Below are 26466 nucleotides of genomic sequence, written 5' to 3' on the forward strand. Positions count from 1 at the left end.
CGACTCACCCACCCCCACGCACCCGAACACCGTCACCCGCTCCCATTCCCCAGATGTCCCCGCCTCACTAGCCCCCAGTGCATGTACCTGCCCCACACCCCCACCCCAAGTCCAGCCCAACCCACCTCTCCTGCACCCCTCCCAAGCACTACCTCCCCCTCCCTGTTCCCTGCAGGCTGTTGCCAGTGCATAAAGGCCATGGGCACTAACTTCCACACCCAGGCTACCCCTGACCCTGCCCACAGAATCACACAGCCTCACCCCGCCCCCACTGAGCTCTCTGCATTAGTTTACGGCACTCCTAGACCCACACATGCACACGGACCCCCAATCACGTCATTCACTCTGGGAACCTCAGGTTACAGCAGTCCTAGAACTGCACATGCGCACGGCCCTCAGCCTCACTTCCCAGCTCTGAGAACATTCTGACCTGCAGAGCCGGGTCACAACAGCCCCCTGTCAATAAAGGCATGACGCCGACCTGCTGCCACAGCTCTACACATGCGCACAAAGGGCCCTGTGACTTATACCAGCACACACCAGGGTAACACGCCCCAGACCAGTGCACCCGACAGCTACAGCCTCCCTGGATGCTGGGCATCCAGGTTCACAAGCACAAATGTAACATCCCCAACCTGTGCCCATCCCCGCCCTGAAACATATCACACTGAGTGCCCACCCCATACCCTGATCCCTGCTGTACAACCACCCTGCAAACACAAGGTCTTAGACTACTGAAAGAAATCAACTCCTAAAGTAAATCAATCAAGATATTTACATGCCATGAAGACAGCAGAAGATCACTAAGCATATCATAATGCAGACAGATATAGCCCTGCTAATGACCAAATTAAAAGACCAGAGGAGACATTGGAACAACTGATCAAAGATGTTCATACAGCTCTGCTTAATAAAATAAGTAGAATAGCAAATGACATAAAGGAGATCAAGAAGGCAGGAGAAGAGCATAAAGAGGAATTTGAAAGAATAAATAGAAACATAGTAGATATCACAGAGATTAAAGACTGTTGACCAAACACAAAACATCCTAGAGGCACACAACACCAGATGTGAAGAGACAGAAGAAAGAATAAGTGATATAGAGGACAGGATAACTGACTTTGAAAACTCAAAAACAGCAAATGGCAAAAAAGATGAAAAAATTGGAATTGGATCTCAGGGAAATAATGGACAAAACAGAGTGCACAAATATAAGAATCATTGGTGTCCCAGGAGAAGAAGAGAGGAGTAAAGGGCTAGGAAAAGTAGTTGAGGATATAATGGGTGAAAACTTCCCAACCGTATAGTGAATAAAGCTATTATTTATGAATAATATTTGTTTTATAATATATGATATATTATGATACCAAAAAAAAAAAAAAAAAAAAACGAAACTTCCCAACCCTCATAAAGGACACAGATATACAAGTCAAAGAAGCCCAACAAACTCCAAACAGAATAAATCCAAAAAGGCCTTCCCTAAGACAAATACTAATCATTCTGTCAAATGTTGAAAGGAAGCAGAAAATCCTGAAAGCATCAAGAGAAAAACAATCTACTACATACAAGGGAAACCAAATAAGACTGAGTTCAGACTACTCAACTAGCACCCTGGAGGTGAGAAGGCAGTGGTATGGTAGATTCAAGATCGTGAAAGAAAAAGACTACCAGCCAAGAATTCTGTACCCAGACAAATTGTCCTTCAAAACTGAGGGAGACTGAATAGATGCAAATGTTCCAAGAAATGATCATGATGATGAATATGCAACTATGTGATGATATTGTGAATTATTGATTATATATGTAGAATGGGATGATCAAAATAGGAATGTTGTGTTTGTTTGGTGTTTTTTGGTATTAAAAAAAAAACTGAGGGAGAAAAAAAAGAAAAGAAAACAACTGAGGGAGAGATTAAAGTTTTCACAGAAAAAGAAGTCCTGAAAGAATTTGTCCACAAGAGACTAGCCCTACAAGAAATACTCAAAGGAGTTCTGTCTGCTGAAAAAAAAAAAGACAGGAGAGGGAGTCTGGAGGTGGGCACAGAATTGAAGAGTGCCAGTAAGGGTAATTTAAAGAATACAAAGAGAAAGGGGGAATACATATATGTGCCAGTCTGAATCTGTGGTGGACCCCAGAAACACCATATACTTTAATCCTCACTCCATATTGCTGGGTGGGAGCATTTTGACTGTTTCCGTGGAGATGTGACCCATCCAACTGTGGGTTGTAACTTTTGATTACATGATATCCATGGAGGTGTGTCTCCACCCATTGAAGGTGGAGTTGCTTACTGGAATCCTTTTAAGGAGGAAACATTTTGGAGAAAGTCCCTTGTGCAAAGCCATAAGAAAGCCAGCAGCCACCACCATGTTCACCATGTGCCCTTCCAGCGGAGAGAGACCAGTGAACTTCATCGGCCTTCTTGAACCAAGGTGTCTTTCCCTATATGCCTTAAATTGGACCTTTCCATAGACCTGTTTTAACTGGGACATTTCATCAGCTTAAACTAACAATTTATTAAATTCCCCCTTTTAAAAGCCATTCTGTTTCTGGTATATTGCATTCCAGCAGCTAGCAAACTAGGACAATATAGATCTGACAAATAAAATAAAAAAGATACAATGGTGAATTCAAGATAAGCCTTTTCAATAATAACTTTGAAGGTTAATGGACTAAACTTACGAGTGAAAAGATACAGATTGGAAGAATGGATTAAGAAACATAATGCAGCTATATGCTGGTTTACAAGAGATTCATCTTAGACGAAAGGATACAAATAGATTGAAAGAGAAAGGATGGAAAAGATTTTCCATGCAAGTTATAACCAAAAGAAAGCAGGAGTAGCTATACTAATATCAGACAAAATTGACTTTAAATGTAAAGACATCATAAGAGACAAAGGACACTATGTACTAATTAAAGGGTCAATTCACCAAGAAGATACAACAATCATAAATGTTTATGCTCCCAATCAAGGAGCTCCAAAGTACATGAGACAGCCATTGGCAAAACTGAAGGAAGTGATAGAGGTTTCAACAATAATAGTAGGGGACTTTAATACACCACTCTCCTCTCTAGATAAAACAACCAGACAGAAGATCAACAAGGAAACAGAGAAGTTAAAGAACTCGATAAATGAATTAGACCTGACAGACATATATAGGTCATTGCACCCGAAAGCACAAGGATATACATTCTTCTCTAGTGCTCATGGAACATTCTCCAGGATAGATCATATGCTGGGACACAAAACAGGTCTTTATAAATTTTAAAACACTGAAATTATTCGAAGCGCTTTCTCTGATCACAATGGGATGAAGCTGGATCTCAATAACCACCAAAGAACCAAATTCACAAATATGTGGAGATTAAATAGCACACTCTTAAACAACCAGTGGGTCAAAGAAGAAATTGCTGGAGAAATCAGTAGCTACCTGGAGATGAATGAAAATGAGAATACAACTTATCAGAACTTATGGGATGTGGCAAAGGCTGTGCTGAGAGCAAAATTTATTGCCCCAAAACAAAAAACAAACAAACAAAAAAGAACAAAAATCAAGGACTTAACAGCACACCTCGAGGAACTTAAGAAAGAACAGCAAATTAACCCCAAAGCAAATAGAAAAAGAGAAATAACAAAAATTAAAGCAGATATAAATGAACGGGAGAACAAAAGAACAACAGAAAGAATCAATAAAACCAAAAACTAGTTCTTTGAGAACATCATAAAATTGATGGGCCACTAGCAAGACTGACAAAGAAAAAAAGAGAGAGGATGCAAATAAACAAAATCAGAAATGAGAAGGGGTCGCATTACCACAGACCCTCAAGAAATAAAAGAAATCATAAGAGGATTCTATAAACAGCTATATGCCAACAAACTAGACAACTTAGATGAAATGGACAAATTCCTGGAGACACATAAGCAAGCTACACTGACTCAGGAAGAAATAGAAGAGCTCAACAAACCAATCACAAGTAGAGAGATTCAGTCAGTCATCAAAAATCTTTCTACAAAGAAAAGCCCAGGGCCAGATGGCTTCACAGGGGAATTTTATCAAATATTCCAAAAAGAACTAACACCAATCCTGTTCAAACTTTTCCAAAACACTGAGGAAAAAGGAACTCTACCTAACTCATTTTATGAAGCTAATATCATTTCAATACCAAAACTGGGCAAAGAGGCTGTAAGAAAGGAAAACTACAGGCCAATCTCCCTAATGAACATAGATGCAAAAATTCTCAATAAAATATTAGCAAATCGAATCCAACAGCACATTAACAGAATTATACACCATGTCCAAGTGGGATTTATACCAGGACTGCAAGGATGGGTCAACACAAGAAAACCAATTAATGTAATACAGCAAATTAACAAATCAAAAGGGAAAAATCACATGATCATCTCAATTAATGCTGAAAAAGCATCTGACAAAATTCAACATCCTTTTCTGATAAAAACACTCCAAAAGATAGGAATCAAAGGTAACTACCTCAGTATGATAAAGGGAATATATTAAAAACGGATAGCTAGCATCGTACTCAATTGAGAGAGACTGAAAACCTTTCCCCTAAGATCCGGTACAAGACAAGGATGCCCACTTGTCACCACTATTATTCAACATTGTGCTAGAAGTTCTAGCTAGAGCAATAAGGCAGGAGAAAGAAATAAAAGGCATCCAAATTGGAAAGGAAGGAGTAAAACTCTCATTATTTGCAGATGATAAGATACTATACTTGGAAGATCCTGAAAAATCTACAGCAGAGTTACTTGAGCTAATAAACAAATTTAGCAGTGTGGCAGGATGTAAAATTAATGTGCAGAAGCCAGTAACATTTCTATACACAAGCACTGACCTAGCTGAGGAGTCAGTTAAGGAAAAAATTCCATTCAAAATAGCAACTAAGAATCAAGTGCTTAGGAATGAACTTAACTAGGGATGTAAACTACATAACTGCTAAAAGAAATCAGCGGAGATCTAAATAGATGGAAAGACATTCCCTGTTCATGGATAGGAAGGCTAAATATAGTTAAGATGTCAATTCTCCCCAAATTGATCTACAGATTCAACACAGTAACAATCAAAATTCCAACAACCTACTTTGAAGATTTGGAAACACTAACTACCAAATTCATCTGGAAGGGAAAGAGACCCTGAATAGCTAAAGGCATCCTAAAAGAGAAGAACGAAGTGGGAGGATTAACACTCTCTGACTTTAAAACCTATTGCAAAGCCACAGTGGTCAAAACAGCATGGTACTGGCACATAGATAGAAGCACTGACCAGTGGAATCAAATCAGGACTGCACAAATAGACCACCAAATCTATGGCAACTGATTTTTTGACAAGGCCTCCAAATCCTCTGAACTGGGACAAAATAGTCTTTTCAATAACTGGGCATGGAAGAACTGGATATCAATAGCCAAAAGAATGAAAGAGGACCCCTGTCTTACACCCTACACAAAAATTAACTCAAAGTGGATCAAACATCTAAATATAAGAACTAGCACTGTAAAACTTCTAGAAGAAAATGTAGGGAAACATCTTCAAGACTTAGTAGTAGGAGGTGGCTTCCTAAACTTTACACCCAAAGCACAAGCAACAAAAGAAAAGTAGATAAATGGGAACTCCTCAAAATCAAATGCTTCTGCACCTCAAAAAACTTTGTCAAAAAGGTGAGGAGGCAGCCAACTCAATGGGAGAAAATATTTGGAAATCTCATATCAGACACAGATTTGATTTCCTGTATATACAAAGAAATCATACAACTCAACAACAAAAGAACAAACAATCCAATTATAAAATGGGCTAAAGATATGAATAGGTATTTTTCTGAAGAGCAAATACAGATGGCTCAAAAGTACATGAAGAGATGCTCATTTTCACTGGCTATAAGGGAACTGCAGCTCAAGACTACAATGAGATACCACCTCACACCTATAATAATGGCTGCTATTAAACAAACAGGAAACTATAAATGTTGGAGAGGATGTGGAGAAACTGGGACACTTATGCACTGCTGGTAGGAAAGTATAATGGTGCAGCCACTGTGGAAGACTGTTTGGCAATTAATTAGGAAACTAAATATCGAGTTGCCCTATGAACCAGCAATAGCACTACTTGGTACATACCCAGAAGAGCTGAAAGCAATGACACAAACAGACATACGTTTGTTCATAGCAGCATTATTCACAATCACCAAAAGATGGGAACAAGCCAAATAAATGCGATTCAACAGACAAGTGGATTAACAAAATGTGGTATGTACATACGATGGCATATTAAATGTCAGACAAAACGATGTCCTGAAGCACATGCCAAGATGGATGAGCCTCAAGGACTGTTCTAGTTTTCTAGCTACCAGAATGCAATATACCAGAAACGGAATGGTTTTCAAAAAGGGGAATTTAATAAGTTGCTAGTTTACAGTTATAAGGCCGAGAAAATGTCCCAGTTAAAACAAGTCTATAGAAATGTCTAATCAAAGGCATCCATTCAGGGAAAGATACCTTGGTTCAAGAAGACCGATGAAGTTCAGGTTTTCTCTCTCAAGTGAGAAGGCACATGGCGAACACAGTCAGGGCTTCTCTCTCGGCTGGAAGGGCACATGGTGAACATGGTGTCATCTGCTAGCTTTCTCTCCTGGCTTCTGGTTTCATGAAGCTCCCTGAGAGGCGCTTTCCTTCTTTATCTCCAAAGGTCACTGGCTCGTGGACTCTCTGCTTCATGGCGCTGCAGCATTCTCTGCTCTCTCTGAATCTCCTTCATTCTCCAAAATGTTTCCTTTTCCATAGGACTCCAGAAACTTATCAAGACTCACCCAAATGGGTGGAGACATGTCATCATCTAATCCATCTTAACAACCACTCTTGATTAAATCACAGCTTCAGGGAGATGATCTGATTACAGTTTCAAACATACAATATTGAGTAGAGATTATTCTGCCTTTATGAAATGGGATTTAGATTAAAACATGGCTTTTCTAGGGGACATACATCCTTTCAAACCAGCACAAGGACATAATTCTGAGTGAAATTAGACAGACAAAAAAGGATAGATACTGTATTCCACTTTTATGACCAGCATAAATGTACAATCAGAGGCTTATATTACAGAATACAGGGGACTTAGAGATACATAGAAGCTAGAGATGAGTGAATCCTTAGCTAATGAGGATTAACTCCAATGTAAATAGACAGGAGTGAAGGTGGTTCTCTAGTGGGTCTATAAGTAATATTACCATACTGCAGATGAACAAGATTGAAAGGGGTTGTATAGATCTACGTGTCCCAGTGATTAACACTAGAAATATGAATTAGTTCTTGCAAGAATTACGTCAAAGATATGATTCTTGTACAAAGAGTGTTTAAGTCCAGGGTACAGGGGAAAAACTGCTATTGCATGCTCTGAGCTATGTTCAAAAGGAAACCATCAGCACTACCACAGCAACAGCAGAGATAAATAATGGGGGGAGGGACAAGAGTTAAGAGGAAGTTTAGATTTCCTATTTGGTGAGGGTGTGTTTATTGGTTTTCTTTTCCTCGGGAAGAATGAAATTATTGAAAATTGAGAATGTTGATGGACTGTGGACTTTGGGCCCTCTACATGATGCCGGATAAATGCAGGTTGCTGAAGGATGCACTGACGGAGAAGTGGATTGGTGAATGATGGTGTATATTTATGAACAAACGTTGTGCTGCTACAAAAAGGAACAAAGTCATGAGGCATGCAACGATGTGAATGAACCTGTGGGACATTTGGTGAGACAAAATAAGCCAGAAACAAAAGAACAAGAATGGCATGGTCGCCCTTAGAAAATGCTTATAAGAAAACAGGGGCCTAGATTGTGAGCTTTTAGAGCAGACACATTAAGACCAGAGTGGTGATTATTATTTCTGGGTTTTGAGAGGTTGTTTTATATTTATAACCTGGTATTTAGAGATAAGAACGGAGTCAAACAGGCTGGGGTTAAAGTAATTCAGAACATAGGGGTAAGGAAGACAGTGTTTATAGTTTAGAACCACGCATACTCTTGGAGACCAATGGAAGAAAGGTTTATTTGGTTTAGAACTGAAATTTTCTGTAGTGCATAATCTAATTCAACCTACCTCTATAGCTCTTTGAACAACTGAAACACAGGAAGCCCAGAATAAGAAAGAGGTCCTTTAATCCTGTATAGGTTATTGTAATGCCTGGATACATCCTAGAGTATTTAAGCAGATAATCAAAAAGTATTGGCAAAGTCCCCTGAGGGATGGGAGAAAGACTATGGAACTATTAAACCTTACCATCAGGGAATTCCCTGATAATGTGCCAAATTTTAGGGACACCCAAATCAGTAGGCCATGCCCTCAATCTCATTGAGGCTTACTCTTTTTTTTTACTTTTGTATATAGCACATTTTATTTCACTAATTGCTAATTATATATACTATGATACAATAAATGCCTCATTATGTATATGCAAAAGTGTTTTGTAACTATAGATATCTGAAAGTTTAATAGGTCAATCATAACTTACATACATTTTTAGTTTTTGGGGGGAGGTGGGTGGGTAGGATGCAGGGTCTGGGAATCTAACCCAGGTCTCCTGCATGGAAGCCGAGCATTCTACCACTGAACCATATTTTGGTTTTGATACACAAAGTCAAGATGCATTACAAATTTCCTTTCCAACCTTACAATCATATCAGCAGTGGATAAGAGTAACCATTTCTTCATAATCTTTCCAGCTCTTACTATAAAATATTTACTTTCAGAAGAAATATTTCACATTGTTATTTTTTTCTTATAAAATTTATTATTTTTTTGATTTTTAAATTAATTTTAAAAAAATTTTAAACATAACAACAAACTCATACATTCTTAACATATGATCATTCATTCTACATACATAATCAATAATTCACAATATCATCACATAGTTGTATATTCATCATCATGATCATCTTAGAACATCTGCATCAATCCAGAAAAAGAAATAAAAAGAAAACAGAAAAAAATTCATACATACCATACCCCTACCTCTCCCTTTCATTGATCACTAGCATTTCAATCTACTAAATTTATTTTAACATTTGTTCCCTTTATTATTTATTTTTAATCTGCATGTTTTACTCATCTGTGAAAAAGGTAGATAAAAGGAGCCTCAGACACAAGGTTTTCACAATCACACAGTCAAATTGGAAAAGCTATATCATTATACAATCATCTTTAAGAAACATGGCTACTGGAGCACAGCTCTACATTTTCAGGCAGTTCCCTCCAGCCCATGAGGCTTACTCTTGTGAAGTTTATGTAGGTAGTGGAGAAGCTTAGACTACCTATAGACATGCCTAAGAGTTACTTCTGGAGGACCTCTGTCATTGCTCAGATGTGGCCTCAGTCTCTCTAAGCCCAACTCTGCAAGTGAAATCATTGCCTTCCCCCTAAGGTGGGACATGACATACAGGGGTGAAAGTCTCCGTAGTGATGTGGGAGATGACTCCCAGGATGAATCCAGACCTGGCCCCGTGGAGTCAACAATTGCATCCTGACCAAAATGGGAAAAAGAAGTGTAACTAATAAAGTATCGGTGACAGAGAGACTTCAAATAGAGTCAAGAGGCTACTCGGGAGGTTGCTCTTATGCAAGCTTCAGTTAGACCTTGCTACCTATCCTAACCTACCAACGCCCAATCAGGACCATTCCAGCCAATCCTAAAGAACACCTAGGGTAATATATAAGATTCCACAAGGGTTCCATACAGTAGAGTAACTTTCCGGAAACCTACAACCTCCAGATAGGTCCCAGTCCAGGTAAGTCCTGAAACCTAGCCCAGCCTCTCCAGAACATCAGATAATTCCATCTCCTTACCTCATATTAGTGACAGACCCTTTCAATATCAAAAGTTTGGAATTTCCATAGACCAAACACCCTGAAAGAGAAGGATGGAAAAATCAAAGGTAATGGTAGAGTTATACAGAGAAGATAGGATTCAATAAATGAATATGAATGCTGAATGTAATTGATATCTCTTTTAGTCTCCAGTATTTTAGAACAGCTAGAAGTAAAAGCCTAAAATTGTGGAATTGTAACCCCTCTTAAACTCTGAAATATGTTCTACAACTAATTGTGATGCTTTGCTTGGAAATTTATAGCTTTTTTGTATGTATATTATCTTTCACAAAAAAGAAGGGAAAAAAGTCGATTGTGACAATAAAAATATATTTAAGCCCTTTAGCTTCCTATATTCTGGAACAGCTAGAAGAAAAAATATGAGAGGATCATATGGTAGTCCATGACTAACTTTGGAATCTTTCCTGTAACTACTTATTGAAGAGTGCTTTGAAAACTATTGATTTTTTATTTCTTTGCTTTGTATATATGTTATACTATACAATTAAAAAAGTTAAAAAGAAGTCAGTGTGGCGGGATTGCTGGAAGGGGCCACAAGCCAAGGGACACAGGCAGCCTGTTGGCTGGAAAAGGCAAAGCCCAGATTCTCCCCTAGAACTTCCAGTGGGAACACAGCCCTGTCAACACCTTGGTTTTACCCCGGGAAGCCTATTTTCTGACCTCTGACTGCCAGAACCCTAAGATAAATAAATATGTATGTAGTTTGTGTTTTTTTAGAAGACAAAAAGTTTATTAGGGGTAATGATTATGAAAGATAAAAAAGGGGAGGAAGCAGAGTGGACAGGGAAAATCATAATGCAGATCTGACAACTTTTCTAAGATTATAGTAATGGCAGCCTATTGACCATCACATAGGACCTTCTTCAAATGTCGAAATGATTGTCCAAATGGAGGAGGAGGAGGCAGAGGCCAAGGTCTGAGCTGCAAGCAGGGTGGAGGAGGTGTTGGAGGACCTTTCACAGGGTAGTTCATGAAGGGCTGCTCTAGAAATGGAGGAGCCCCTTTGCTAAGCCCTATTAAGAGCTTCTGGAGGTGTTGCAAAAGTAGACAAGCTGGGAATGGAGAAGTCTTCAGGCTCTCGGGCCCTCTCCCATTACTTCCACAGGGAATGTGCTTCCTCATGGGAGCTGCCCCGTCCAGAATCAGAGGCAGAGGGTTTTCCAGGTGCCCCACAGGACTCTCAGGGATGATGAGGGCAGAGGTATGTCCCCTGGCCCTCAGGGAGGACAAAATGGAGCTCTGGCTGAGGGTTCAGGTGTCAGGAACAGAGGTTTTCCCCAATTACAGCAGGGTATAAGAGCAACATGGAAAAATAGGTTGTTTTTTCTATATATCAGCAGTGAACAATCGAAGAAGTTCCAGTTCTCTTAGCTTTTGTGCATAGCCTTCCATCTGATCCCCCTTCCCCACACAGGGCTTACCCACCATCACACTGAGCTAGCTGCATCATACCTGGCTCTTTCACTTGACCTTGTCCCACAGCATGAGGTTTCCCTCCACTTGGTTGGAGTTTGGGTTTCCTCCCTGCAACCAGGAGAACCTCTACCCTTAGGATGATTCAGTTTCCTGTCACCCTTCCCTTGAGAACTTTTGCATCTACCTCCTTCTCTTCCTAGTATATAAACCTTTAATTTAACAAAAATAGCAGGTCACTGTACTTATTATTTGTGCCTCCAACTACTAGTCTACAGAGTACTCGACAGCAGGAATTAGGGCTGATGTATCTGTATCTTCAGCATCTGGAACAGACCCTGGCCAAATAATAGCTGCTAAGTTGACACAGTATTTTTTAATGTTTTCAATTGTAAAATATAACATATATACAAAGCAAAGAAAGAAAAGGTAATAACTTTCAAAGCATATTTCAACAAGTAGTTACAGGACAGATCCGAGACTTGGTCATGTGCTACCATTCCACCATCTCAGATTTTTCCTTCTAGAACACTGGAGGTTAGAAGGAATATTAATATAGTGATTCAGCAGTCATACTCCTTGTTAAATCTTATTTTTCCCTTTATACCTCCTCTGTCTCCCCTTATCCCTCTTCCAAACTACAGGGATCTTTAGGCAATGCCTGTTCTGACTTTTTCATGTTGAGAAGGGCTACCCCAAAAGGATAGGGGTATGTAATTAATCGGTAATCTTGGAGAGGCTGATCCCTCTGGGTTTCAAGATTTATTTTGCCTAGGAACCCTCCAAAAATTATAGGTTCCACGAAGGCAAATCCAGAGCCCTCCTTAGGTGTTCTTAAATAGTCAACAGGAGTGACGTTGGTTGGGATTTAGCAGACCATGGCAATTAGCACTATCTAACTGAAGCGTGCATGAAAGTAGCCTCCAGAATAATCTCTTGACTTTATTGATCTCTCATGGCCACTGATGCCTTGTTTTATTACACTTCTTTCCTCCCTTTTGGTCTGGGAGGTGTTGTCAATCACACAGTGCCAGGGCCAGACTCATCTCCAGAAGTCATGCTCCACATCGACAGAGAGATTTTCATCCCTGAATGTCATGTCCCACATAGGCAGGAGGCTCCCTGCAGAGTTGGGCTTAGAAAGAGAGAGAAACCACACTGAACAACCAAAGAGGTTTACTAGAAGCAATTCTCATGCCTTGTTATGGGTAGTCTTAGCTTTTCCCCTACAGAAGTAAGTTTCATAAGGGCAAGTTCAAAATCAATGGCTTGGCCTATTTTCTTGGGAATCCCCAGTGGTTGAGAGGGTACCCAGGGTTTCCCAGATGGGAATGTTTAATAGTTCCATATATATATATATATATATATTCTCCCCTTCGGACCCTCAAGGGACTCTACCAATACTTTTTATTATCAGCCTACCATAGTCTGAGATGTGTCCTGATATGATATTAAAGTATACAGAATTACAAGGCCTCATTCCCATTCTGGAATCCCAGGAGTTTGGATTGTTTAAACGTGCTATCCAGACAGGTTGACACATATTTTTAAGCCATATCTTCTGACCAGGCTGCAAAATGCGTTATCCTAAACCATTGAGAAATACACAAGCCACCATCTGAATGCTGGGAATGTAGAATAATGCTATTACTTGGGGAAAAAAAGATTGGCAATTTCTTAAAAATGTATGCAGAAATTTACTTTTTGTAAATTTCATGCCTAGCTATTTATGCAGGATAAATGATATTACAAAGACTTGTATGGGGATGGGGAAGCAGCATTATTCATAAACATCCAAAACCTGAATTCAATCCAAACATCCAGCAGCTGATGAATGGATAAACAAAATGTGGATTATCTGTACAAGGGATTAATATTTAGGAATAATGAATGCAATATTGATGGATGGTTCAACAGGGATGAACCTCAAAAACATTAAGCTAAATGAAAAAGCCAGTTTCAAAGGGCCACAAATTATACTGCTCCAGTTATGTGAAATGTCCAAAAATGGCAAAAATCTATGGAGACACAGATGTGGCCTCTCTCTCTCTCAGCCAACATGACAAGAAAACTCACCGCTCTCCCTCTGTCTATATGGGACATGACTCCCAGGGGTGTGGACCTTCCTGGCATCATGGGACAGAAATCCTAGAATGAGCTGAGACTCAGGATCAAGGGATTGAGAAAACCTTCTCGACCAAAAGGGGGAAGAGTGAAATGAGACAAAGTGTCAATGGCTGAGAGGTTCCAAACAGAGTCGAGAGGTTATCCTGGAGGTTATTCTTATGCATTAGATAGATATCACCTTGTTAGTTAAGGTGTAATGGAGAGGCTGGAGGGAACTGCCTGAAAATGTAGAGCTGTGCTCCAGTAGCCATGTTTCTTGAAAATGATTGTATAATGATATAGCTTTTGCAATGTGACTGTGTGACTGTGAAACCCTTGTGTCTGATGCTCCTTTTATTTACCTTATCAACAGATGAGTAAAACATATGGATTAAAAATAAATAATAGGGGGAGCAAATGTTAAAATAAATTTAGTAGATTGAGTGATCAATGAAAGGGAGGGGTAAGGGGTATAGTATGTATGAATTTTTTTGTTTTCTTTTTATTTCTTTCTCTGAATTGATGCAAATGTTCTAAGAAATGATCATAATGATGAACATACAAAAAAAAAATCTATGGAGACAGAGAGTAGATTAGTAGTTGCCTGGGATTAAATAGTCACAGGATAATTTCATAGTAATGAAAATGCTCCAAAATTGACTGGGTTAATGGTTGCACAATGCTGTAGATATATTTTTTTAAAAATTGAATTGTACGTTTACAACAGGTGAATTTTATGGTATGTCAACTGTATTGCAATAAAGCTGTTAAAAATCAAAGTGGATAAAAAAAACTCATAGAAAATATTAGAAATACTCAGAGAAAGTTAGCAGTTAAGAATATGAAGCCTCTGAGTGAAGCATTGAATTTACTCTCAGAACATCTTTCTGAAGGGAGTATTTCTTGAAGATTTGTGCAACAGAGAAGAGTAAGAGGTAACACTTAAACTTTAATGTAATATTGCAAGGTCTGGGAGTCTCTGTATAAAAAAAGATACCAATAATCTCTGTTTAGTCAAAATAGAGAAAGTACAAGTTCAGATGATGGAATCTGAACCCATTCTATAAAGATAGTTAAGGTGAGATATTCTCATAGAATTCTGACTTTCCATTCATCAACAAAAGTTTATTTGTAGATTATTTGGGGGTCCCTAACCTTGGCCTCAAGCTTTGAAGTTTCTAAGTAATGGACCATTAGGTTTTACTGTTCAGCATGGTCACAACCTCCAGTGGTCGACGATATACATTTAATCAAAGCATCCCATTTTCCCACAAAAATATCAGCCAACACCTGTGTTATCTTGGTTGTCCTTTTAATTAATGCTTCAACCAAACTTGTGTTGTTTTAAGCACTAAGTGTGGCAATTTATAGCAGCCACAGGAAACTAATTCAGGGGTTGAGGCTGACAAAGTCAGAGAGAAAGGAGGCAGCAGCCTGAACTGATTGTGGTTAAAACATCTTACTTTAGCAAATTTTACAAAAACACGTTGCTAGGACCTTTTCTAATGGCTTGGAAGGGGGCAGGCAAGGGGTAGGGGGCAGAGAGAGCTGATGTTTAAGCTCCATTGGCTTCTGGGCAAAGCTACCTCTATCTGTGGCAAATGAACCGAAAATCCAGCATTTCATCTATCTAACCCATGTTACCAGTTTTTAGTTTTAATTAGGTCATTATCTATAGCAAAGAACTTATGAGCATTTTTTTCTTATTTTAAATATGCATATTATAAAAATTTGATCAGATATAGAAAAGAATGTGGAAAAAAAGAAATCACCCATAGCCCCATTGCTCAGAATAACCTCCATAAATATTATGAAAAATATGCACACAAACACATATACACCAATTTTTTTCATTTATCCAAATTTTAAACTTTTTTTTATTGTATTGTATAACATACATACAAAGCAAAGAAATAAAAAAAGCAATAGTTTCAAAGCACTCTTCAACAAGTGGTTACAGGACAGATCCCAGAGTTTGTCATGGGCTATTTTACAATCCTCTCATATTTTTCCTTCTAGCTGCTCCAGGATTTAGGAAGCTAGAGGCCTTAAATACTTTTTTATCATCACAATCGACTTTCTTTCTTTTTTTGTAAAAAATAACACACATACAAAAAAGCTATAAATTTCCAAGCACAGTACCACATTAGTTGTAGAATATATTTCAGACTTTGACATGGGTTACAATTTCACAATTTTAGATTTTTACTTCTAGCTGCTATAAAATACTGGAGACTAAAAGAGATATTAATTTAATGATTCAGCATTCAAATTCATCTGTTAAGTCCTATCTTCTATGTATAATTCCACCATCACCTTTGATCTTTCCATACCTCTCTTTCGGGTTGTTTGGGCTATGGCAATTCTAAATGTTTGATATTGGAAGGGTCTGTCACTAATTGGGGTAGGGAGATGGAACTATCTCATGTTCTGGAGAAGCTGGGTTATGTTTCAGGACTTATCTGGACCAGGGACCCATCTGGAGGTTGTAGGTTTCTGGAAAGTTACGCCAGTGCATGGAACCCTTCTGGAATCTTATATGTTATCCTAGTTGTTCTTTAGCATTGGCTGGAATGGTAGTGGTTGGGGGTTGGCAGGTTAGGATAGCTAGTAAGGTCTACCTGAAGCTTGCGTAAGAGCAACCTCCAGAGTAGCCTCTCGATTCTATTTGAACTCTCTCTGCCACTGATACTTTACTAGTTAGACTCTTTCCCCCCTTTTGGTCAGGATGTAATTGTTGATCCCATGGTGCCAGGTCTGGATTCATTCCTGGGAGTCATCTCCCATGCCACCAGGGAGACTTTCACCCCTGGATATCATGTCCCACATAGGGGGGAGAGCAATGATTTCACTTGCAGAGTTGGGCTTAGAGAGACTGAGGCCACATCTGAGCAATGACAGAGGTCCTCCAGAAGTAACTCTTAGGCATGCCTCTAGGTAGTCTAAGCTTCTCTGCTACCTACATAATGTTCACAAGAGTAAGCCTCATGATCGAGGGCATGGCCTATTGATTTGGGTATCCTAAAGTTTAACACAGTATCAGGGGATTCCCTGATGATAAGGTTTAATAGTTTCATAGTCTTTCCCCAATCCCTCAGGAGACTTTACCAATTCTTTTTGATTATCTGCTTAATATACTCTAGGATGTATCCAGGCATTCCAATAATCTATACAGGATTAAAGGACCTCTTTCTTATTCTGGGCTTCCTGTGTTTCATTGTTCAAATGAGCTATATAGATAGGTTGAATTAGATAATGCACTACAAAAAATTTCAGTTCCAAACCCAATAAACCTTTCTTCATTGGTCTCCAAGAGTGTGTGTGGTTCTAAAATATAGACACTGTCTTCCTTACCCCTATCTTCTGAATTACTTTAACCCCAACCTGTTTGGCTTTATTCTTATCTCTTAATACCAGGTTATAAATATAAAACAGCCTCTCAAAATCCAGAAATAATAATCACCACTCTGGTCTTAATGTGTCTGCTCTAAAACCTTACAATCTAGGCCCCTGTTTTCTTATAAGCATTTTCTAAAGGTGACCATACCATTCTTGTTCTTTTGTTTCTGGCTTATTTTGTCTCACCAAATGTACCACAGGTTCATTCACATCGTTGCATGCCTCATGACTTTGTTCCTTTTTGTAGCAGCACAACATTTGTTCATAAGTATACGCCATCGTTTGCCAATCCACTTCTCTGTCAGTGCATCCTTCAGCCACCTGCATTCATCGGGCATCACATAGAGGGCCCAAAGTCCACAGCCCATCAGCATTCTCAATTTTAGATAATTTTATTGTTCCCAAGACAAAGAAAACCAATAAACACACCCTCATCAAATAGGAAATTTAAACTTCCTCTTAACTCTTGTCCCTCCCCATTATTTACCTCTGCTGTTGCTGTGGTAGTGCTGATGGTTTCCTTGTGAACATAGCTCAGAGCATGCAATAGCAGGTTTCCCCTGTACCCTGGATTTAAACACTCTTTATACAAGAATCATATCTTTGAAGTAATTCTCATGAGAACTCATTTATATTTCTAGTGTGAGTCAGTGGGACACCTAGGTCTATACAACCCCTTTCAATCTTGTTCATCTTCAATATGGTAATATTACTTCTAGACCCACTAGAAAATCACCTCCACTCCTATCTATTCCCTTACACTGGAGTTCAATCACATGGTTAACGGTTCATCCATCTCTAGCTTCTATCTATCTATCTATCTATCTATCTATCTATCTATCTATCTATCTATCTATCTACCTACCTACCTATCTATCTATCTATCTATCTATCTATCTATCTATCTATCTATCTATCTATCTATCTATCTATCTATCTATCTATCTATCTATCTATCTCTTCTGTATTATAAGCCTCTGATTATACCTTTATGCTGGCCATAAAAGTGGAATCATGCTGTATCTATCCTTTTGTGTCTGGCTAATTTTGCTCAGCATTATGTCCTCAAGGCTGATCATCTTGTTATGTGCTTCAGGACATCATTTTGTCTTACTGCTGCATAATATTCCATTGTATATATATACCACATTTTGTTGATCCACTCATTTGTTGATGGGCATTTGGTTTGTTTCCATCTTTTGGCGATTGTGAATAATGCTATGAACATCGGTGTGCAAATGTCTGTGTGTGTCGTTGCTTTCAGCTCTTCTGGGTATATACCAAGTACACCAATTTTTATAAACAGAATTGGAATCTTACTACTGTAAGGTTTGCATTCTGCTTTATTTACTTAACATTAATTTTTGCACATTTCTCCACACAAGGAAATAATCCTCAAATACATGAGTTTTAAATGCGTATATACTATTCTCTCCTATATATATATATATATATATATATATATATATATATATATATATATATATATATATACCATAATTTAATCATAATATTATTGAAGTTTTTCCCTATTATAAATAACAATACAATGCTTGTCTGTGAACATAGATATGTATGTGCATGTTTGATTACTTACACGAGATGGAGTCATACAGGTGGAATAGCCAGGTAAAAAGATAAAAATTCTTCTAAGATTCTTACAATATATTACAAATAGCCTTTCAGAAAGGTTTTTACTCCCACCAGCACTGAGAGAGAGACCATGTCATCTTATCATTAAAGCACTGTTAATCATTATTTGTGGCCTGGATTTGGTGAATTGCTTCCAAAGAACAGAACTAGGAGAGGGAAAATTCTAACTTTACAATGGAGAAATCTGGCAGTCCCTTCTCTAACCAAATGGTCAATGTTAGTTCATGCCCCCTGATATCACAGCCTTGATAAAAATGTGATGAGAAAGGCACTTTCACCTCTGTGCTCTTCTTCCTCAAAACCCATCACCCCAGTGTACAAATAAGGAAAACACCACAGAACCCAAATCAAGGGAGATTATACAAAATACCAGATCAACACTTTTCAAAACCATCAAGGTTTTGAAAAAACAAGGAGAGCCTGAGAAAATGTCACAGTCCAGGGGAGAGTATAAGGAGACATGACAACTAAATGCAAGGTGGGATCACAGGGTGGATTCTGGAATAGAAAAAGGACATTAGTAGGAAAAAAATGGATGAAATCTGATGTTGGCTCATAGCAGTGGACTGATGTTAATCTGTTAGTTCTGACATGTGTAGCATGGCTACAGAATATATAAACAATATGAGGAGCTGGTTGAAAGGTATATGGGAACTCTGGACTATCTCTGCAACTTTTCTGTAAATCTTAAAATTATTCCTAAATAAAAGTTGCATGAAATAGGATAGAACTCTTGGTTTTACACCATGAAAAGTCATGGTGCGAATCCAGTGCTTCAGGAAGTCCTATCAACTGTCTCTTCAACAGATCTACTAGTTTGATTCTTTCCCACCCCTCCATTCCCAGGCTAGTCTAGCTTACCGAAAGCTCCCACCTGAACCACAGCCCTGGCTGCTTCTACTCCTAACCCGTTAATCAATGACTCACATAATCATCACTTGTTCACCCAAAACCTTCCAATGGCTTTCCAGTGTATGCCATGGGGAGAAAATCCAAAGTCCTTACTGTGGTCCACTAAGCTCAGTATGATTTGGCCATTAGCTGCCCCTTGAACCTCTGCTCTGACCACTTCCTCCTCACTCTGCTCCAGTACACCTGGACTTCTTGAAGTTCCTTGAAATTACCAACCTGCTTTCCACCCCAGGGCCTTTGCATAAACTGTTCTCGGTTTAATCATCGTTCAGAAAGAGGTGAGTAACTTTCTCTGAGAAAATATACTGACTCTGGTGGGCTGCAATTATTTTGGGGTGGGGCCTGGTAAATTAAATGAACCGATTTTTCTATTCTGAAAATAACAAAAATAATTAGCACTTGGTAGAAATTCTTGGGTCATAATGTTTATATTTTAAGTTTTTATTACCCAAAATATAAAAATCCAGTAAATATGAAAAACTAAGAATATTTCCTTTAAGCTTTTATTAAGGTGAAGATCTTTTCCCCAGTTTTATTTTACTTCAACCTAAAAAAAAGTCCCATTTCCAGTCTGATTTCAAGATGCATCTGCCCCCAAATGGCTGAGAATAAATACAAGAAAGGCAAAAGGTGTAAAGCTAAGGGCATGCAATAGGCTCTAAGAGAAAGTCTTGGAAATATCCAAAGTGACAACAAAAAAGGTTTGGCCAAATTTGCAGTTCTTTCAACCATCCTTGTCCTTTGCTCCATGTTGAAGGATGATTGTGAACCTAAGGTAGTTGAAGTTCCCCTTCTGGTGGATAAGTCTTCTCTGTACAGCACATCCACTTCCTTGTCTGTAAACCCATCCTCCATGGGTGTCAGCAGCTCTTCTGGTATTCCTCCTGGATGGTGCCAGTTGCTTCTTCATCAAGAAGAAGCAAGTAAAAGCGTTTCTGATGACATCTTCTGGGTCTTTCCATTTAACTTTCCACTGTGAGAAACATGGTAAAAGTTATGGGACCTGCAGCCTCATTCATCACAGCATCCAGAGACTCAACAGTTGGACTTTTCCCCAGGGAGGCAAGCCTATCATGCAGATCTTCCTCGTCCTTGTCGATGAAACCATCTCTGTTCTGATGGAGCGTGTGGAAGGGCCACCTGCACTCTTGAGTTTGTAACTGGTCACACATGGCAAACTCGTTGGATGTTGTGTGCTGAAGGTACGTCTTGGTGGTCTTGGTCTTTGCCCGTTTGCTGGACATGGTGGTGGTTAAACCCCCGTGTAGACGGGAGAATCCAAGCATGTGGCTGCCCCTACTACCAAACTCACCCCCTGAGAATCGTTAAAACGGTAATACTTCCAGCCTCCGCTGAGCCCTTAAACTACTTTTTTTTTGTTTACTTTTTTTAAATTGTAAAATATAACATATATACAAAAAAAACAATACTTTTCTAAATATGTTTTAACAGGTAGTTATATAACAGATTTTAAAGTGTGGTATGGGTAACAGTTTCATGATTTTTCTTTTTTTCTTGTAGCTGTTCCAAGACACTGGAGACCAAAAGAAATATCAATATAATGATTCAGCAGTCATACTCATTTGTTAAATCCTATCTTCTCTGTTATACTCCTCCTTCTCTTTTTTCTTTTTTGTGAAAAATAACATATATATATATAAAAGCAATAAATTTCACAGTACATCGCAACAATTAGTTGTAGAACAGATTTCAGATTTTGGTATGGGTTACAATTTCACAATTTTAGGTTTTTACTTCTAGCTGCTCTGAGATACTGGAGACTAAAAGAAATATCAATAAAATGATTCAGCAGTCATACTCATTGGTTAAACCCTATTTTCTCTGTATAACTCCACCATCACCTTTGATCTTTCTCCCACTCTTTAGGTGTATTTGGGCTATGTCTATTCTAAGTTTTTCATGTTTGAAGGGGCTGTCAATAATATGGAATAGGGGGATGGAACTCGGTGATATTCTGGAAAGGTTGGCTCCTCTATTTCAGGACTTATCTGGTCCAGAGACCATCTGGAGGTTGTAGGTTTCTGGAAAGTTACCCTAGTGCATGGAGTCTTTGTAGAATCTTATATAAAGTTCTAGGTATGCTTTAGGATTGGCAAAAATGGTTTAGGTTGGGGTTTGGCAAGTTATGATAGGTAGCAATGGCTAACTGGAACTAGCATAAGAATGACCTCCAGAGTAGCCTCTTGATTCTGTTTGAACTTTTTCAGCTACTGATACCTTATTTGTTACACTTCTTTTCCCCCTTTCGGTCAGGATGGAATTGATCCCATGGTGCCAGAGCCAGACTCATCCCTGGGAGTCATCTCCCATGCCATCAGGGAGACGTTCACCCCTGGATGTCATGTCCAACGTAGGGGGAGAGCAACGGTTTCACTTGCAGAGTTGGGCTTAGAAAGAGTGAGGCCACATCTGAGCAACGAAAGAGGTCCTCCGGAGGTGACCCTTAGGCATACCTACAGGTAGGCTAAGTTTCTCTGCTACATACATAAACTTCACAAGAGCATGCCTCAAGACCAAGGGATTGGCCTATTGATTTGGGTGTCCCTAATGTTTGACACAGTATCCAGGGTTTCCTTGGCAGTAAAGTTTAATAGTTCCATATTTTCTCTCCTATCCCTCAAGGGACATTGCCAATACTTTTTTATTATCTGCTTAATATACCCTGGGATGTATCCAGGTATTACATTAAGCTATACAGGATGCCATGATTAGGTTCAACTTGGCCAAGTGGTGATCTGTGTTTGTCTGGTTGGGCAAATGTTGCCCTGTCTATTGCGATGAGGACATTTCATAGAATTAAATCATGATCATGTCAGCTATAATCCACAGCTGATTACATTTGTAATCAGCCAAAAGGGAGTGTCTTCTGCAATGAGTAATGCTTAATCTGATCACTGGAAGCCTTTCAAGGAGGATTCAGAAGGGAGAGGCTCTTCCTGTTTCGGCTGACGAGCCTCTCCTGTGGAGTTCATCCAGACCCTCCATTGGAATTGTCGGCTTCACAGCCTGCCCTGCAGATTTTAGACTCTGCGTTCCCACGGTCACATGAGACACTTTTATAAATTTCATATTTGCGAGTGTTCCCTGTTGATTCTGTTTCTCTAGAGAACCCTAACTAATACACAGGGTTAAAGGCTCTCATTCTTATTCTGGGCTCCCTGTGTTTAGATTGTTAAATGATCTATCCAGCCAGTTTGAGTTAGATTATGTGCTACAATAAATTTAGGTTCTGGACTTTCCTCCTAAACTATTTCTTTTTTAAAAAATATTTTTATTGATAAAACATACAAACACAAACATTCTTAACATACAAAGATTCCATATGGTGTACAATCAATGGCTTACAGTATCATCACATAGTTGTATATTCATCACCATGATCAATTTTTAGAACATTTCCATCACTTCAGAAAAAGAAATAAGAAAAAAAGAAGAAAAACTCATACATACCACACCACTACTATATATTTTAACCTTTCCTGAACTATTTCTTGATTCTTTTTTTTTCACATGGGCAGGCACCGGGGATTGAACCCGGGTCTCTGGCATGGCAGGCGAGAACTCTGCCTATTGAGCCACCGTGGCCTACCCTTGACCCTCCTTTCATGTATAATATTATATTTACTGACACAAACATATGCACATGTAGAATCTGTCCAAGAAGGACTATGTGAGGAGTTCCTTAGCCATCAACTCAAGTGCCTAGAAAAGGGACTTAGGAGACAATTGCATGAATATTTGTCAAATGGAGGAATGTGATCAGTTCGTGGTCAAGGTTCTTGGGTAGATATTTCTAGTTCTCTTCAAACAGAACTTGATGCTTTCTTTCAAAATGTATTCCAAGAGTTTTTTTCACCAGTTTTATGTACACCCAGATAATCCAGGATAATCTCCCATCTCAAGACCCATAAACATAATCACACCTGCAAAGTCAATAAGGTAACAGCCACAGATTTCGGCTATTAGGTTGCCAGTATCTTTGGAGGCCACTAGTCAGTCTATCAGGCTGCCTTTTTTTTTTTTTTTAAGTCTTTGTAGTTTTTTTTTTTTTTTTTAAAGAGAAGTAGTAGGTTTACAGAAAGAACATGCAGAAAATAGTTACCATATACATGACCCCATTTTTAACAATACTATACTAATAGCTTAATTTAGGGTTCACTGCTGGTGCTGTATGGTCCTATGGTTGTTTCTGTTCTTAATTTTTGCTCTAGTAATATATTAACCACTGCAATGGTTAGGTTCTCGTGTCAACTTGGCCAAGTGATGATGCCCAGCTGTCTGGTCAGGCAAGCACTGGTCTGGCTGTTGCTGCAAGGATATTTCGTGGCTGGTTGATAAACAGGAAGGCAGGGTATTCAATCATCAGTGAGCTGATTGCATCTGTGGCTGATTACATCTGTGATCAACTATGGCATGTGTGCTGGTTTGAAGCTATCATGTACCCTGGAAAAGCGATGTCCTTTAATCTTCATTCAATGTTGCTGGATAGGACTTTTCTGGCTGTTTCCATGGAGATGTGACCCCACCCAGTTGTGGGTGGTAACTTTTGATTAGATGGTTTCCGTGGAGATGCATCTCCAGCCATTCAAGGTGGAGGCTCCTCTTACTGGAGCCCTTTAAGAGGGAACCATTTTGGAAAAAAACTTTATAGTCACCAGAACCGACAGAGCCCACACAACCAGAGACCTTTGGAGATGAAGAAGGAAAATGCCCCTGGGGAGCTTCATGAAACAAGAAGCTGGGAGAGAGAGCTAGCCATGTGCCCTCTCAGCTGACAGAGAAACAGCGAACTTCAACAGCCTTTCTTGAGTGAAGGTAACCTCTTATTTGTGCCTTAATTTGGGCATTTTCACAGCCTTAGAACTGTAAACTTGCAACTTAATAAATTCCCATTTTTTAAAGCCATTCTGTTTCTGGTATATCGCATTCTGGCAGCTTGCAAACTAGAACAGCGTGCCCAATGAAATAATCAGTTTGTGACTTAAAGAAGACAGACTTTTTCACTGCTTTTTCAGCCAGTGAGCCTCTCCTGTGGAGTTCGTCCAGACCCTTCATCAGAGCTGCCAGTTTCACAGCCTGCCCTACGGATTTTGGATTCTTACATTCCCACAGTTGCGTGAAACCTTTATAAATCTTATATTCACAGATATCTCCTGTTCTCTAGAAAACCATTATACAGCTTGGTACTGAGAGTGGGTCTTGAGAAACAGAATTTTAAAAATGAGTTTTTACAATTAGTTTTCTACTCTGATTAGACTCAGAGAACTAATGACTCTGTTTCCAATAATCAAGGTGGCACTGACAGTCCATGGTGTGACAGTGAGTTGGCAAGAGAAATACACAAAATATCACCATTAGATTCTGCTAATTGTATGCTTATATGAGGCAAGGCTCTGGGTGAGAGTGTTTTTGACACCTCTATGGAGTTTTGTGGAATTAAGAGGTATAATGACACTGGCTGGTTGTTGTTAGACATGCCGGATACAGTGATGAGGAAAAGGGATGCGCTGAAGGCTTCAAATTTGCAACTTAAGTGCTGTGTGAGTGATGTGAAAGTTTCCACGTTTGCCCTGAAAGAAAATCTTATTTCCTGTGTTCGCAGACTGGAGATCTCTGAAAACCAGACACAGAGCCTCAGTGTGCTAGTATTTACAATGTAAACTAAAATCTCCACCTTGCCGGGTGTCTGCTGTTAAGTGAGGGCTTTGATTGGAAAAGGATGGGATTCTGAAATGTGGGATTGGGATATATGGCTTCATAATAATGGCAACGGGGAGACAGGATCCCTGGAATCTGCTGAGCCTTTGCTTCATAGACCTGTAATGGACTGTCCTGAGGAAACAGCTTCCCAGTCTCCAGTCTCCCCAGAGGAGTCTGCCATCCAACCTCCACCTAACGAGATTAACCCTTCAGTGCCTGCTAACCCTGTACCTACCTCCCCTGGGGAAACAGTCCTCACTCCTCTGTCTGGAGCAACTAATCCTGTTTCACCAGATGAAACTGCAACGGAATACTCTGAGGTAATTGGCTTGAAAGATACTTTGATTTCTTTTGATGACCCAACTCCACCAGCCTACTTTTCTTCAATACCTATACTAGACTAATGTCCCAACAGGCCCCAAAAGGTGAACTATGAGGAGGTACACTATACTCAAAAGAACTGCATGAGTTTTCCAATCTGTATAGATAGAAATCAGGGGAATATGTTTGTGAGGGATATTAAGGGTGTGGGATAATGGTGAAAGGAATATCAATTTGGATCAAGCTGAATGTATTGATATGTGCCCACTAAGCAGAGATTCTGCATTCAGTGTTGTAGCTCGAGGGGTTAGAAAGGGCATTAACAGTTTGTTTGGACGGCTGGCTGAAACATGGATCAAAAGGTGGCTGACATCACCTGAGGTATAATGTAGATGAGGAGATCCAGAGGCTTAGACAGATGGGAATGTTAGAGTGGATTTATCATGGTACACCTGCACACACACCCAAGGAATACCCAGAGGAGACATAGCTTTCAGCAAGACCTTAAGAAATACATTTGTGAGACTTGCTCTACCATCCCTGAAGAGCTCTGTAGTCACTCTTCTCTGTAGGCCAGATATTACTGTGGGAACTGCTGTCACTGAGCTGGAATCCTTAAACACGATGGAGATGATTGGATCCTGAGTTGGCACAAACCATTTGGCAACAGTTAATCACCATGACAAGGTGGGCATAGCCACCATAATGGACAGCGGAATCAAAGCAGCAGTCAAAATAATGTGACCCTCAGAGACTTGTGCTGTTTGGCTAGTAGATCATGGGGTACCTAGAAATAAAATAGATGGGCAGTCTACTAAATTCTTATTTGAGCCATATAAGCAGAAGAATTCTAAGTCAGGTGAATAGAAGTTTAACATGAATTACAAAAACAAAGAGTCTCAGTCCCTTAATCAATCTCCAGACTTGAGACAGTTTATAGACCCAGAGCCCCTGGAATGAGGGGAGAGTTGGTACCCTTAGGGAAGGGCCTTTTTACACTGCCCAAAATTTACACTGTTAACCTTCCTCTCAGCCTTCTCCAA

The 26466-nt window shown here is 39.4% G+C and overlaps 1 protein-coding gene and 1 pseudogene across 1 annotated transcript in view; both read right to left on the minus strand.

The window, feature by feature from the left end:
• The window catches only part of GTF2IRD2B (GTF2I repeat domain containing 2B), a 100438-nt gene that overhangs the window by 54054 nt on the left and 19918 nt on the right, over window positions 1–26466 (minus strand). The window lies entirely within an intron of this gene.
• LOC143666490 (myosin regulatory light polypeptide 9 pseudogene) lies at window positions 19997–21003 on the minus strand (annotated as a pseudogene).

The sequence above is a fragment of the Tamandua tetradactyla genome, chromosome 23, assembly GCF_023851605.1.
Source record: "Tamandua tetradactyla isolate mTamTet1 chromosome 23, mTamTet1.pri, whole genome shotgun sequence".
Classification (NCBI taxonomy): domain Eukaryota; kingdom Metazoa; phylum Chordata; class Mammalia; order Pilosa; family Myrmecophagidae; genus Tamandua; species Tamandua tetradactyla.